The following is a 15,632-nucleotide window of genomic DNA, read 5'->3' as shown; positions in this document are numbered from 1 at the left end:
TCCGGGGTCACCGGATAAATATCGGAGTGCCGGGGGTTATCAGAAACCCCGGGGGGAACTAATGGCCAACATGGGCCTTGTGAGAGTGAGAGAGGAGAGGGCCCTAGGGCTGTCCGCGCCCCCCCTTGAGGAGTCCGAATTGGACTAGGAGGGGGCGGCGCCCCTCCCTTTCCTTCTCCCTCTCTCCCTCTCCTTCCTTCCCCCTCTCTTCCCTTGTTGGAAACCTACTAGGAATAGGATTCCTATTCCTATAGTAGGAATCCTACTTGGGGGCGCGCCCCATGAGGGCCGGCCAGCCTCCCCCTTGCTCCTTTATATACGGGGGCAGGGGGCACCCTAGAACACACAAGTTGACAGTTATCTTAGCCGTGTGCGGTGCCCCCTCCACATATTTCCATCTCGGTCATATCGTTGTATTGCTTAGGCGAAGCCCTATGTCGGTAACTTCATCATCACCGTCATCACGCTGTTGTGCTGACGAAATTCTCCCTCGGCCTCAGCTGGATCTAGAGTTCGAGGGACGTCACCGAGCTGAACGTGTGCAGATCGCGGAGGTGCCATGCGTTCGGTACTTGATCGGTTGGATCGCGAAGATGTTCGACTACATCAACCACGTTACTTAACGCTTCCGCTTTCGGTCTACGAGGGGATGTGGACACACTCTCCCCTCTCGTTGCTATGCATCTCCTAGATAGATCTTGCGTGATCATAGGAAAATTTTGAAATACTACGTTCCCCAACAGTGGCATCCGAGCCAGGTCTATGCGTAGATGTTATATGCACGAGTAGAACACAAAGGAGTTGTGGCGTGGGTATATACATATTGCTTGCCGTCACAAGTTGTTTCTTGATTTGGCGGTATTGTTGGATGAAGCGGCCCGGACTGACATTAGATGACTGCGTTCATGAGACTGGTTCTACCGACGTGCTTTGCACACAGGTGGCTGGCGGGTTTCAGTTTCTCCAACTTTAGTTGAATTGGATTCAATGAACAGGGTTCTTTCTTAAGATCAAAAAGCAATCACTATACCCCATTGTGGTTTTTGATGCGTAGGTAAGAACGGTTCTTGCTAAGCCCGTAGCAGCCACGTAAAACTTGCAACAACACAGTAGAGGACGTCTAACTTGTTTTTTCAGGGCATGTTGTGATGTGATATGGTCAAGACGTGATTATATAAATTACTGTATGAGATGATCATGTGTTGTAAGACAGTTATTGACAACTGGCAGGAGCCATATGGTTGTCGCTTTATTGTATGAAATGCAATCGCCATGTAATTGCTTTACTTTATCACTAAGCAGTAGCGATAGTCATAGAAGCAATAGTTGGCGAGACGACAACGATGCTACGATCGAGATCAAGGTGTCAAGCCGGTGATGATGGTGATCATGACGATGCTTTGGAGATGGAGATCAAAGGCACAAGATGATAATGGCCATATCATATCACTTATATTGATTGCATATGATGTTTATCCTTTATGCATCTTATTTTTCTTAGTACGGTGGTAGCATTATAAGATGATCTCTCACTAAATTTCAAGGTATAAGTGTTCTCCCTGAGTATGCACCGTTGCTACAGTTCGTCGTGCCGAGACTGAAGGAAATATGCCCTAGAGGCAATAATAAAGTTGCTATTTATATTTCCTTATATCATGATAAATGTTTATTATTCATGCTAGAATTGTATTAACTGGAAACTTAGTACATGTGTGAATACATAGACAAAACAGAGTGTCCCTAGTATGCCTCTACTTGACTAGCTCGTTAATCAAAGATGGTTAACTTTCCCGACCATAGACATGTGTTGTCATTTGGTGAATGGGACCACATCATTAGAGAATGATGTGATGGACAAGACCCATTCGTTAGCTTAGCATAAATGATCATTTAGTTTTATTGCTACAGCTTTCATCATGACTTATCCATCTTCCTTTGACTATGAGATTATGCAACTCCCGAATACCGAAGGAACACCTTGTGTGCTATCAAACGTCACAATGTAATTGGGTGATTATAAAGATGCTCTACAGGTGTCTCTGATGGTGTTTGTCGAGTTGGCATAGATCGAGATTAGGATTTGTCACTCCGATTGTCGGAGAGGTATCTCTGGGCCCTCTCGGTAATGCTCATCACTATAAGCCTTGCAAGCAATGTGACTAAAGAGTTAGTTACGTGATGATGCATTACAGAATGAGTAAAGAGACTTGATGGTAATGAGATTGAACTAGGTATGAGGATACCAACCATCGAATCTCGGGCAAGTAACATACCGATGACAAAGGGAACAACTTATGTTGTTATGCGGTTTAACCGATAAAGATCTTCGTAGAATATGTAGGAGCCAATATGAGCATCCAGGTTCCGCTATTGGTTATTGACCGGAGATGTGTATCGGTCATGTCTAAATAGTTCTCGAACCTGTAGGGTCCGCACGCTTAACGTTCGATGACAATCGGTATTATGAGTTTATGTGTTTTGATGCACCAAAGGTAGTTCAGAGTCCCGGATGTGATCACGGACATGACGAGGAGTCTCGAAATGGTTGAGACATAAAGATTGATATATTGGATGATGTTATTCGGACACCGGATGAGTTCCGGGGTCACCGGATAAATATCGGAGTGCCGGGGGTTATCGGAAACCCCGGGGGTACTAATGGGCCAACATGGGCCTTGTGAGAGAAAGAGGAGAGGGCCCTAGGGCTGTCCGTGCACCCCCCTTGAGGAGTCCAAATTGGACTAGGAGGGGGCGGTGCCCCCTCCCTTTCTTTCTCACTCTCTCCCTCTCCTTCCTTCCCCCTCTCTTCCGTTGTTGGAAACCTACTAGAAATAGGATTCCTATTCCTAGTAGGAATCCTACTTGGGGGCGCGCCCCATGAGGGCCGGCTGGACTCCCCCCTTGCTCCTTTATATACGGAGGCAGGGGCACCCTAGAACACACAAGTTGACAGTTGTCTTAGCCGTGTGCGGTACCCCCCTCCAAAGATTTCCACCTCGGTCATATCGTTGTAGTGCTTAGGCGAAGCCCTGCATCGGTAACTTCATCATCACCGTCATCACGTTGTTGTGCTGATGTAACTCTTCCTCAGGCTCAACTAGATCAAGAGTACGAGGGACATCACCGAGCTGAACGTGTGCTGATCGCGGAGGTGCCGTGCGTTCGATACTTGATCGGTTGGATCACGAAGACGTTCGACTACATCAACCGCGTTACTTAATGCTTCCGCTTTTGGTCTACGAGGGTACGTGGACACACTCTCCCCTCTCGTTGCTATGCATCTCCTAGATAGATCTTGCATGATCATAGGAAAATTTTGAAATGTTGCGTTCCCCAACTGTGGCTCAGAGCCAGGTCTATGCGTAGATGTTATATGCATGAGTAGAACACAAAGGAGTTGTGGGCGTGGGTATATACATATTGCTTGCCATCACTAGTTGTTTCTTGATTTGGTAGTATTGTTGGACGAAGCGGCCCGGACTGACATTACATGACCGCGTTCATGAGACTGGTTCTACCGACGTGCTTTGCACACAGGTGGCTGGTGGGTGTCTATTTCTCCAATTTTAGTTTAATCGGATTCAATGAACATGGTTCTTTCTGAAGATCAAAAATGCACACAGGTGGCTGATGGCTGACGGGTGTTTAAGTTTTGTGTTGTGAAGTTTTCAGGTTTTTGGGTCAAGATTTGATGGATTTTGGAATAAGGACTGGCAAGATCCTCAGCTTGGGATGCCCAAGGCACCCCAAGGTAAAATTCAAGGACAACCAAAAGCCTAAGCTTGGGGATGCCCCGGAAGGCATCCCCTCTTTCGTCTTCGTCTATCGGTAACTTTACTTGAGGCTATATTTTTATTCACCACATGATATGTGCTTGCATAGAGCGTCTTGTATGATTTGAGTCTTTGCTTTTTTAGTTTAGCACAATCATCCTTACTGTACACACCTTTTGGGAGACACACACATGAATCGGAATTTATTAGAATACTCTATGTGCTTCACTTATATCTTTTGAGCTAGATAATTTTGCTCTAGTGCTTCACTTATATCTTTTTAGAGCAGGATGGTGGTTTTATTTTATAGAAATTATTGATCTCTCATGCTTCACTTATATTATTTTGAGAGTTTTTTAGAACAGCATGGTAATTTTATTTGGCTATAAAATTAGTCCTAATATGATAGGAATCCAAGATGGGTATAATAAAAACTTCCATATAGAGTGCATTGAATACTATGAGAAGTTTTATACTTGATGATTGTTTTGAGATATGAAGATGGTGATATTAGAGTCATGCTAGTTAAGTAATTGTGAAATTGGGAAATACTTGTGTTGAGGTTTGCAAGTCCCGTAGCATGCACGTATGGTAACCGTTGTGTGACAAATTTGAAGCATGAGGTGTTCTTTGATTGCATTCCTTATGAGTGGCGGTCAGGGACGAGCGATGGTCTTTTCCTACCAATCTATCCCCCTAGGAGCATGCGTGTAGTGCTTGGTTTTGATGACTAGTAGATTTTTGCAATAAGTATGCGAGTTCTTTATGACTAATGTTGAGTCCATGGATTATACGCACTCTCACCTTTCCATCATTGCTAGCCTCTTCGGTACCGTGCATTGCGCTTTCTCACCTCGAGAGTTGGTGCAAACTTCGCTGGTGCATCCAAACCCCGTGATATTATACGCTCTTTCGCACATAAACCTCCTTATATCTTCCTCAAAACAACCACCATACCTACCTATTATGGCATTTCCATAGCCGTTCCGAGATATATTGCCATGCAACTTTCCACCGTTCCATTTTTTATGACATGCTCCATCATTGTCATATTGCCTTGCATGATCATGTAGTTGACATCATATTTGTGGCAAAGCCACCGCTCATAATTTTTATACATGTCACTCTTGAATCATTGCACATCCCGGCACACCGCCAGAGGCATCCATATAGTCATATTTTGTTCTAGTATCGACTTGTAATTTTTGAGTTGTAAATAAATAGAAGTGTGATGATCATCATTATTAGAGCATTGTCCCGCGAGGAAATAAAAAAAAGAGAGAGAAAGGCCAAATAAAAAAGAGAAACAAAGGAGGAGGCCACGAGGTAGGGGGGCGCGCCTACCCCCCCAGGCGCGCCCTCCACCCTCGTGGGCCCCCTGTTGCTCCACCGACGTACTCCTTCCTCCTATATATACCTACGTACCCCCAAACGATCAGCTACGGAGCCAAAACCCTAATTCCACTGCCACAACTTTCTGTATCCACGAGATCCCATCTTGGGGCCTGTTCCGGAGCTCCGCCGGAGGGGGTATCCATCACGGAGGGCATCTACATCATCACCATAGCCCATCCGATGAAGTGTGAGTAGTTTACCTCAGACCTATGGGTCCATAGTTATTAGCTAGATGGCTTATTCTCTCTTTTTGGATCTCAATACAATGTTCTCCCCCTCTCTTGTGGAGATCTATTCGATGTAATCTTCTTTTTGCGGTGTGCTTATTGAGACCGATGAATTGTGGGTTTATGATCAAGTCTATCTATGAACAATATTTGAATCTTCTCTGAATTCTTTTATGTATGATTGGTTATCTTTGCAAGTCTCTTCGAATTATCAGTTTGGTTTGGCCTACTAGATTGATCTTTCTTGCAATGGGAGAAGTGCTTAGCTTTGGGTTCAATCTTGCGGTGTCCTTTCCCAGTGACAGTAGGGGCAGCAAGGCACGTATTGTATTGTTGCCATCGAGGATAACAAGATGGGGTTTTCATCATATTGCATGATTTTATCCCTCTACATCATGTCATCTTGCTTAAGGCGTTACTCTGTTTTCATGAACTTAATACTCTAGATGCATGCTGGATAGCGGTCGGTGAGTGGAGTAATAGTAGTAGATGCAGGCAGGAGTGGGTCTACTTGTCTCGGACGTGATGCCTATATACATGATCATACCTATATATTCTCACAACTATGCTCAATTCTGTCAATTGCTCAACAGTAATTCGTTCACCCACCGTAGAATACTTATGCTCTTGAGAGAAGCCACTAGTGAAACCTATGGCCCCTGGGTCTATCTTCATCATATTAATCTTCCAACACTTAGTTATTTCCATTGCCTTTTATTTTACTTTGCATCTTTATCATAAAAATACCAAAAATATTATCTTATCATATCTATCATATATCACTCTCGTAATTGACTATGTAGGGATTGACAACCCCTTATCGCGTTGGTTGCGAGGATTTATTTGTTTTGTGCAGGTACGAGGGACTCGTGCGTAGCCTCCTACTAGATTGATACCTTGGTTCTCAAAAACTGAGGGAAATACTTACGCTACTTTGCTGCATCATCCCTTCCTCTTCGGGGAAAACCAACGCAGTGCTCAAGAGGTAGCAGATACGTCTCCAACGTATCTATAATTCTTGATTGTTCCATGCTATTATATCATCTGTTTTGGATGTTTAATGGGCTTTAATATGCACTTTTATATTATTTTTGAGACTAACCTATTAACCGAAGGCCCAGTGCAAATTGCTGTTTTTTGCCTATTTCAGTGTTTCGCAGAAAAGGAATATCAAATGGAACGAAACCTTCGCGAGGATCTTTCTTGGAAAAAACGCAACCCAGGAGATTTGGAGTACAAGTCTGGAAGTCCGCGAAACTTCCACGAGGCAGGGGGGCGCGCCCAGGGTGGTAGGCACGCCCCCACCCTCGTGGGCCCCACGAAGCTCCACCGACCTACTTCTTTTGCATATATATATATACTCTTATACCCTGAAAACAGCCAGGAGAGCTACGAAACCACTTTTCCACCATCACAATCTTCTGTACCCGTGAGATCCCATCTGGGGCCTTTTCCGGCGATTTGCCGGAGGGGGATTCAATCACAGAGGGCTTCTACATCAACACCATAGCCTCTTTGATGATGTGTGAATAGTTTACCACAGACCTTCGGGTCCATAGTTATTAGCTAGATGGTGCTACCTCTTGCGCACTTGCGTTGGTTTTCCCTTGAAGAGGAAAGGGTGGTGCAGCAAAGTAGCGTAAGTATTTCCCTCAGTTTTTCAGAACCAAGGTATCAATCCAGTAGGAGGCTATGCGCGAGTCCCTCTCACCTACACAAAACAAATAAATCCTCGCAACCAACGCAATAAGGGGTTGTTAGTCCCTACACGGTCACTTACGAGAGTGAGATCTGATAGATATGATAAGATAATATTTTTGGTATTTTTATGATAAAGATGCAAAGTAAAATAAGAGCAATGAAAATAACTAAGTATTGGAAGATTTAATATGATGAAGATAGACCCGGGGCCATAGGTTTCACTAGTGGCTTCTCTCAAGAGCATAAGTATTCTACGGTGGGCGAACAAATTACTGTTGAGCAATTGAAATAATTGAGCATAGTTATAAGAATATCTAGGTATGATCATGTATATAGGCATCACGTCCAAGACAAGTAGACCGACTCCTGCCTGCATCAACTACTATTGCTCCACACATCGACCGCTATCCAGCATGCATCTAGAGTATTAAGTTCAAGAGAAGAGAGTAACGCTTTAAGCAAGATGACATGATGTAGAGGGATTGAGGGAGTCCTGGATTAGGGGGTCTTCGGACAGCCGTACTATATCCTTTGGCCGGACTGTTGGACTATGAAGATACAAGATTGAAGACTTCGTCCCGTGTCCGGATAGGACTCTACTTGGCGTGGAAGGCAAGCTAGGCAGTACGGATATGGATATCTCCTCCTTTGTAACCGACCTTGTGTAACCCTAACCCTCTCCGGTGTCTATATAAACCGGAAGGTTTTAGTCCGTAGGACAACATACAATCATACCATAGGCTAGCTTCTAGGGTTTAGCCTCTCCGATCTCGTGGTAGATCAACTCTTGTAATACTCATATCGTCAAGAATAAATCAAGCAGGACGTAGGGTTTTACCTCCATTAAGAGGGCCCGAACCTAGGTAAAACATCATGTCCCCTGCCTCCTATTACCATCTGCCTTATATGCACAGTTTGGGACCCCCTACCCGAGATCCGCCGGTTTTGACACCAACATTGGTGCTTTCATTGAGAGTTCCTCTGTGTCGTCGCCGTTAGGCTTGATGGCTCCTTATATCATTGATAGCGATGCAGTCTAGGGTGAGACTTTTCTCCCCGGACAGATCTTTGTGTTCGGCGGCTTCGCACTGCGGGCCAACTCGCTTGGCCATCTGGAGCAGATCGAAAGCTACGCCCCTGGCCATTAGGTCAGGTTTGGAAGCTTAAATTACACGGCCGATATCCGCGGAGACTTGATCTTCAACGGATTCGAGCCCCTGCCTTATGCGCCACACGGTCACGATGAGTACGATTTAGCTCTACCATCAGACCGTATTCAGGAGATTGCACCGGCAGCCGCTCCGAGCCTCAATTCGGAGCCAGTTGCGCCATCCATGAATGGGTGGATAGACCCCGTCACGGAGGCCGTATCCTCAGTGGCGATCGAGCTGAATATCGACCTTACCCTTCACGAGAGCCGTGTTGCCAAACTGCCGGATCCTTCCCCGGCCACGGACTCCGTACCGCCGGCGCCCGTGCCTATCAAATCCGACTGGGCGCCAACCATGGAGTTCACCTCCGCGGATATCTTTCAGCACTCGCCCTTCGGCGACATACTGAATTCATTAAAGTCTCTCTCCTTGTCAGGAGAGTCCTGGCCGAACTATGTCCGGCAGGATTGGGATGCGGATGACGAAGAAATTCGCCACCCACCCACCACCCACTTAGTAGCCACTATCGATGACTTAACCGACATGCTCGACTTCGACTCCGAAGACATCGACGGTATGGACGATGATGCAGGAGACGAACAGGAACCACTGCCCACAGGGCACTGGACGCCCACTTCATCACATGACGTATACATGGTGGACACACCAAAACAAAACGATGGCGAGGAACGGAAGGACGCAACGAAGGGTTGTCCCCTCGAGAAGCAGTCAAAGCGGCGGCGTAAGCGCCGCTCCAAATCCCGCCTCGGCAGAAACAACGATCATATAGACCCAGCATTAGAGCAGGGTGAACCATCACTGGACCACGGCAACACGGAGAATCAAACCAAACAACCCGACTCTGTCAAAGATAATAGTCCGGAGGACATCACACCGGACAGACACCCGGAGCAACAGAATGCCCGTCAAAGGCTTGTTGCCACCGCGAGGAGTCTAAAAAAGCAGAAGCAAAGGCTCAAGGCTGCACAAGATACACTCAGAATCAGATGGTGTAAAGTACTCAACACAGCAGCGAAGTACGGCGGTAATCGCCCCACCAAGAGCTACCCGAAGCGGAAGTTGCTACCTGAATTCGACGAGGAGGCCTTAGATCCCCCGCAACCAAAAATTAAAACGGCCATCTGGCCGGATAGACGACCTCACGGCCAACATAGAGCGGCAAACAACGCCGCACATAAGCCAATACGCGATCCACGCGAGGGCTCGCATCAAAATGACGACGCAACCAGATCCATCTATGGACCACGCAAGCGCGCTCCAACATATGATGCAACACAACAAACATCTGAACAACGCGGTACACCCAGATACAGGGGTGCCGCAAACCCCCTATGTTTCACCAACGAGGTGCTGGACCATGAATTTCCAGAGGGATTCAAGCCCGTAAACATAGAGGCATACGACGGAACAACATACCCTGGGGTCTGGATTGAGGACTATATCCTCCATATCCATATGGCTCGAGGAGATGATCTCCACGCCATTAAGTATTTACCCCTCAAACTCAAAGGGCCAGCTCGGCACTGGCTTAAAAGCCTCCCCGAAAGCTCCATTGGAAGCTGGGAAGAGCTCGAAGACGCTTTTCAGGCCAATTTTCAAGGGACTTATGTCCGACCTCCGGATGCAGACGATTTAAGTCATATAACTCAACAGCCCGAAGAGTCAGCCCGAAAGCTTTCAAACAGGTTTCTTACTAAAAAGAACCAAATAGTCGAATGTCCGGACGCCGAAGCCTTGGCAGCTTTTAAACACAGCGTCCGAGAGGAATGGCTTGCCAGACACCTCAGCCAAGAAAAGCCGAGAACAATGGCAGAATTAACAAGCCTCATGACCCGCTTTTGCATGGGCGAGGACAGCTGGCTAGCCCGATGCAGCACCAGCGACCCAAGTACATCCGAAGTTAGAGATGGAAACGGGAAATCACGACGCAGCAAAAATAATAAGCGTCGGAATAAAGAAGACAACCCGAAGAGCACGGCGGTAAACGCCGGATTCAGAAGCTCTCGGCCAGGTCAGCAAAAGCCGCCCTCTAAAGGCGCCAGAGATGAACTGTCTAGCCTAAACAAAATTCTAGACCAAATATGTCAGATCCATAGCACCCCTAATAAACTTGCAAATCATACCCACAGAGAATGTTGGGTCTTCAAGTAGTCCGGCAAGCTCAACGCCGAACATAAGGGGCAGGATACACCAAGCGAAGACGAAGATGAGCCTTGCAAGCAAAGCACTGGGGAACAGAAGAAATTTCCACCAGAAGTCAAAACAGTAAACGTGTTACACGTGATAAAGGGGAGAAACAAAGCGGCACTCCCAGATAAATATGCCCAAGGGCCTATCACCACGGAGTTCTGCCACTGGCCGTCTCAACCGATCACCTTCGACCATCAGGATTACTCGGCAAGTATTCGGTGCGCAGGATGGGCTGCCTTGGTATTAGATCCAATAATTGACGGATACCACTTCACACGAGTCCTAATGGACGGTGGCAGCAGTCTAAACCTGATATATCAGGACACAATCCGCAAAATGGGGATAGACCCAACAAAAATTTTCCACAGCAATACTTCCTTTAAATGTGTAACGCTAGGCCTAGGGGCTCATTGCACAGGCTCCCTGCTACTAGAGGTTATATTCGGCTTCCCTGATAACTTCTGTAGCGAAAATTTAACCTTCCACATCGCTCCGTTCCAAAGTGGCTATCAAGCACTACTTAGACGCGAAGCTTTCGCTCTCTTTAATGCAATACCGCATTACGCTTCCCACACACTTAAGATGCCCGGTCCACGTGGCATCATTACAGTAAATGGAAATATTGAGCGATCCCCACGAGCCGAAGAGAGTACGGCTGCCTTGGCAGCCGCACACTAAAACGGCCTCACCAACTAAAGCATTCGATAGGTCGTCAAGACTATGGACACGGTTAGATGAATCTGCCGCAGCTATATGTAATTCATACAGGTTTGATGGCCACACCCCTATTACAAATACAAGGGGCTCAACGCGCGTAGACAAGTGGCAATTTTTACTCATCTTGAATTGTACATGGTTTCTTTAAACCTAACTTTTTGCACGACAACTTTTCACCTAAGTTCTTCTCTTTTACAGACAACCATCATGCTACACCCATCCAGGATACGGCACAATGGAGACACAGGCGCAAATGTGCAGCAGGGACCCGTTCCAAGGATTCTTTTTAGATTAAGACCCTGCGTAAACCTTTCTTACTGTCTCTTGTTGATACACATCCCTCGGATTCTCAGTACTATTGAGAAGGATGCTGACGTCTTGGCATGTGGCCACGTCAGAATAATGCACGTACCTGGACACCAGGGGCTTCTTACAAAAGGCATTGTTTAGGCCCGGTTTATACCATAAAGACCGAATACCTTAGGGAGTGTTCAACGTCGCGATTTTGGCCTTATATGCATCAGCTCCGAATCAAGTCTGTGGTCAAACGTTGGGTTTGCCCGGCTCCTGTGTTTTGCTGCCTTACGTTCCGCTCTATCAGCTAAGGCGGCACCAGGAGAACTACTGCGATTGTGCCCCGGTTCATCCGGACGAGCACCTCAGTAGAGAAAGCTGAAAACTGACTGTCATGATATAGCATGAGACTGGTCAACCACTCGATGACCTATCGGAATGTTAGAATTCCTCCGCCTTAACGAAGGGCCGTTTCCCGGCCAGGCATGTACGCACCCCGAATTCAGGAGAGTGCTGAGCCACCAGGGGCTATATAGTAGCCCCACCGTCAAACTCCTATGGCTAAGTGAAAGTGTTAAAGCATTATAGTCCGGTTGCCTCGTTCGCTGCGCTATCACCTCCTTAATAGGACCAAGACGTTGGATTAAGTGTGAACTCGCGTCTTCTGTGAACACCTCCACATTATATGCGTGGGGGTTGAAGCCAATGACTGCAATCTTTCAGGTTATATACATATATACATAAACGGCCGCACAAGAGGCATCATATTACTTTCAGGAAAAGTATAAATACAGCCTTAATGAATTTCATAAACATTGTTTTTACAATGGGAATACATGTCACTCAAACATAATATTCTTAAAGCGTGGGCCTCTATCAAAGCACCCTCGAGAACTTCTTTGAAGTAGTGCTCGGCAGCCACTCAGCCTATGGCCGAACCCTATGCCGCAACAGTAGTGGCATCCATCTCCGCCCAGTATGCTTTGACACGGGCAAGGGCCATCCACGAGCCTTCTATGCACGCCGACCTCTTCATCGCATTAATACGCGGCACCGCACCAAGGAACTACTGCACCAAGCTGAAATAGTTGTTCGGCTTCAGCCTTTCCGGCCACAGATGATCCACGACAGACCTCATGGCGAGTCCGGGCAATCTATTGAGTTCGGCCCATTCGACAAGGCAATCAGTCAATGGAAGCGGATGCTCTGGAACGTTCAATTGCGACCAGAATAGCTTGTCCACTTCATGATCTGTTTGATCTCGGAAGTATTCAGCCGCATCAACAGTGCTCGCCGCTAAGTCCATATATGCGTCGGCCTAACTCCACAGCCGATCCAGAGGGGCATACCACGGATCGCCGAACTTCCTCCGCAGCATAAAGGGCTTCCCGGCCACAATGTCCCCGGCTTCACGCAGTTCCTCCTTCTTCGCTCTCATTACAGAGCGGGTGTCTTTGGTTGCCATTGTGGCCTTTTCAAGGTCCGTAGCCTTCGCCCGGTTTTCTTCTTCAAGAAACTGGCAGTGGTTGGCAGTGCCTTTTAACTTCACAGCCATTTTGGCCATCTTCTCTTTGCTCTCGCAATGCGCGGCCTTCTCGGCTCTTAACTCTTCGGCCGCCTTCAAAGCAACCGCATTACTACTCCTTGCTTGTTCTTTAGCTCGGGAAAGTTCCGCCCGAAGGATCTCCACGGTGGCAGCTCCATCTTCAGTCAACACATATTAAAGATACTGGAATTACGCTGCTCTTACTATGTGACATTCACCAGAAAACATCACTTACCCTGTGCCTCGTCAAGCCGCTTGTTAACAAGCTCGATGTCGCCATCCGTCGCATCCAGTTGCCGCTTTAGTTCGGCAAACTCATCAGTCCGGCTAGCCACCGGAGCTTCCACCACCTGCACATATAAGCAGTCTAGTTATTACATTGGACTACGATCCTCTATTTGCCGCCGCTCTCGGCAACAACCAGAGTCTCAGGGGCTACTATCCACACAGGGCACACCTAAAAATGTGCGGTACTATCACAAATGTATATCATTTTACATACCTCAAAGCTCGTTAGTAGACTCATAAAGGCGTCATGCAACCCGCTTTCGGCGGACGAAATCCTTTCCATCACCGTGCCCATCAACATACGGTGTTCTTCCGAGATGGTCGCTCGCTTCAGCAGATCCCTCAGTGCGTCCGACCGCATACCAGACGGCGCCGGACTCTTTTGTTTGCCCTCTTTAAGGGCCGGATACTGGGGACTTCGGGTGACCATAGGATTATCTTCTGGCCTCACCGGACCCGGGGAGGCCCTCCGTGACGACACCTCAAGGTCGCCCGCTTCTTGAGCGAGGGAGTCCGGGGGAGGCGTTTCGCTCTCCATCGTCTCCGGAAGAAGATCCCCTAAAGACGAGGTCTGTTGAGAAGGGCTAAGATCTGAACTGCAAGATAAACGCTTCGGTTATTTTCCTCGGAAGTAAGGTATAATATCTTTACTATTAAGCATTTTTTATCACTTACGGCTCGTTAGAGGGCTGATCCCCGCGCGGACTTTGTGCGGCAAGAGCACCCTCCGAGGCAGGACCCTCTAGTGGAGACTTCTTCTCCCGTTTGGAAGCCTTGGTTTCTGGATCTTCAGAGGCAGTCCTCTTCCTTCCCCGGAGCGAGAGAATGTCAGATTCTTCCCCTTGGTTATCCTCCTTCATGGAGGCGCTTATTCCCTCGGTTGGAATTGGTAGCGGTGGGGGCCCGCTTTCGCCCTCATTATTCCCCCCTTTATCTTCCTTGGAGGGCGCCAGGCAAGGCACTAGCTCGGGCATCTTTTCCAGTACCGGATTATCCAAACCCTCAGGAAGGGGGGCCGAACACTGAATCATCTTCGCTTTTGTTAGCCAGTCCTAGTCAAAGAACGATTTCTTGGAATGACATCATGATAAATGAAAGACGGTGTGTTCGGCTAGAGGATTACTTACTTGGTCGGCGGTGCGGTTGCTGCTCAGGCCCACATCCTCGGTAGTATCCGGACACTCAATTTGGGGTCCGAAGAATGATTTATACATCTCCTCATGCGTCAGGCCGAGGCAATTCTGAATAGTGCGCGGTCCTTCTGGGTTGAACTCCCACATGCGGAGGGGTCGGCGTTTGCAAGGCTGGACTCGTCGAATCAGCATGACTTGCACCACCATAACCAGACTAAAATCTCCTTCGAAGAGATCTTGAATGCGGCTCTGCAGTATAGGCACGTCCTTGGCTGGACCCCAGCTCAGCCCTCTGCTAATCCATGACATCAGTTGTGGTGGAGGGCCCGAGCGGAAGGCAGGGGCAGCCACCCACTTGGAACTTATGGGAGCTATGATGTAAAACCACTCCCGTTGCCATAATCTGGACACCTCTGGAAAGGAACCCTTTGGCCATGGAGGTCCAGCGATCTTTCTTATTAATGCGCCTCCGCACGCTACATGCTGCCCCTCGACCATCTTCGGCTTCACGCCAAAGGTCTTGAGCCACAGGCCGAAGTGAGGGATAATGCGGAGGAAGGCCTCACATACGACAATAAATGCCGAGATGTGGATAAAGGAGTCCGGGGCTAGATCGTGGAAATCTAGCCCGTAATACAACATCAAACCGCTAACGAAGGGATCCAGAGTGAGGCGTAGACCTCAGAGGAAGTGGGAGAGGAACACAACATTCTCGTTGGGTTCGGGAGTAGGGACGACTTGCCCTCGGGAGGCAGCCGATGCGAAACCTCAGCGGTCAGGTATCTGGCCTCCCTCAACTTCTTGATATCCTCTTCCGTAACGGAGGAGGGCATCCACCGGCCTTGAAGGCTAGATCCGGACATGATTGAAGGTCCGAAGCGCCTGACCTGGGCTTTGGGTGTTAGAACTCGAGGCGGGGGAAGGATTCGATTGAGCACGGGAGGAAAAAAGTAAAATCCTTGTCCCTTTATAAAGAGGGTGAATATCAAGCGTCCTCCCTGTAGCCGTTTGGGCCTTGCCTAAAATCTAGGAGTCCTAGGCACGGTTGGGTTACCCACGACCGTATTGATGAGAATCCCTTAATTAGGGGAATGTGACGCCCCTGATTTGACCGTACACTAATCATGCACGCAAATGTGTACGATCAAGATCAAGGACTCATGGGAAGATATCACAACACAACTCTACAAATAAAA

Source organism: Triticum urartu, chromosome 1, assembly GCF_003073215.2.
Source record: "Triticum urartu cultivar G1812 chromosome 1, Tu2.1, whole genome shotgun sequence".
NCBI classification, from domain to species: domain Eukaryota; kingdom Viridiplantae; phylum Streptophyta; class Magnoliopsida; order Poales; family Poaceae; genus Triticum; species Triticum urartu.
This window is presented reverse-complemented; position numbering follows the sequence as displayed.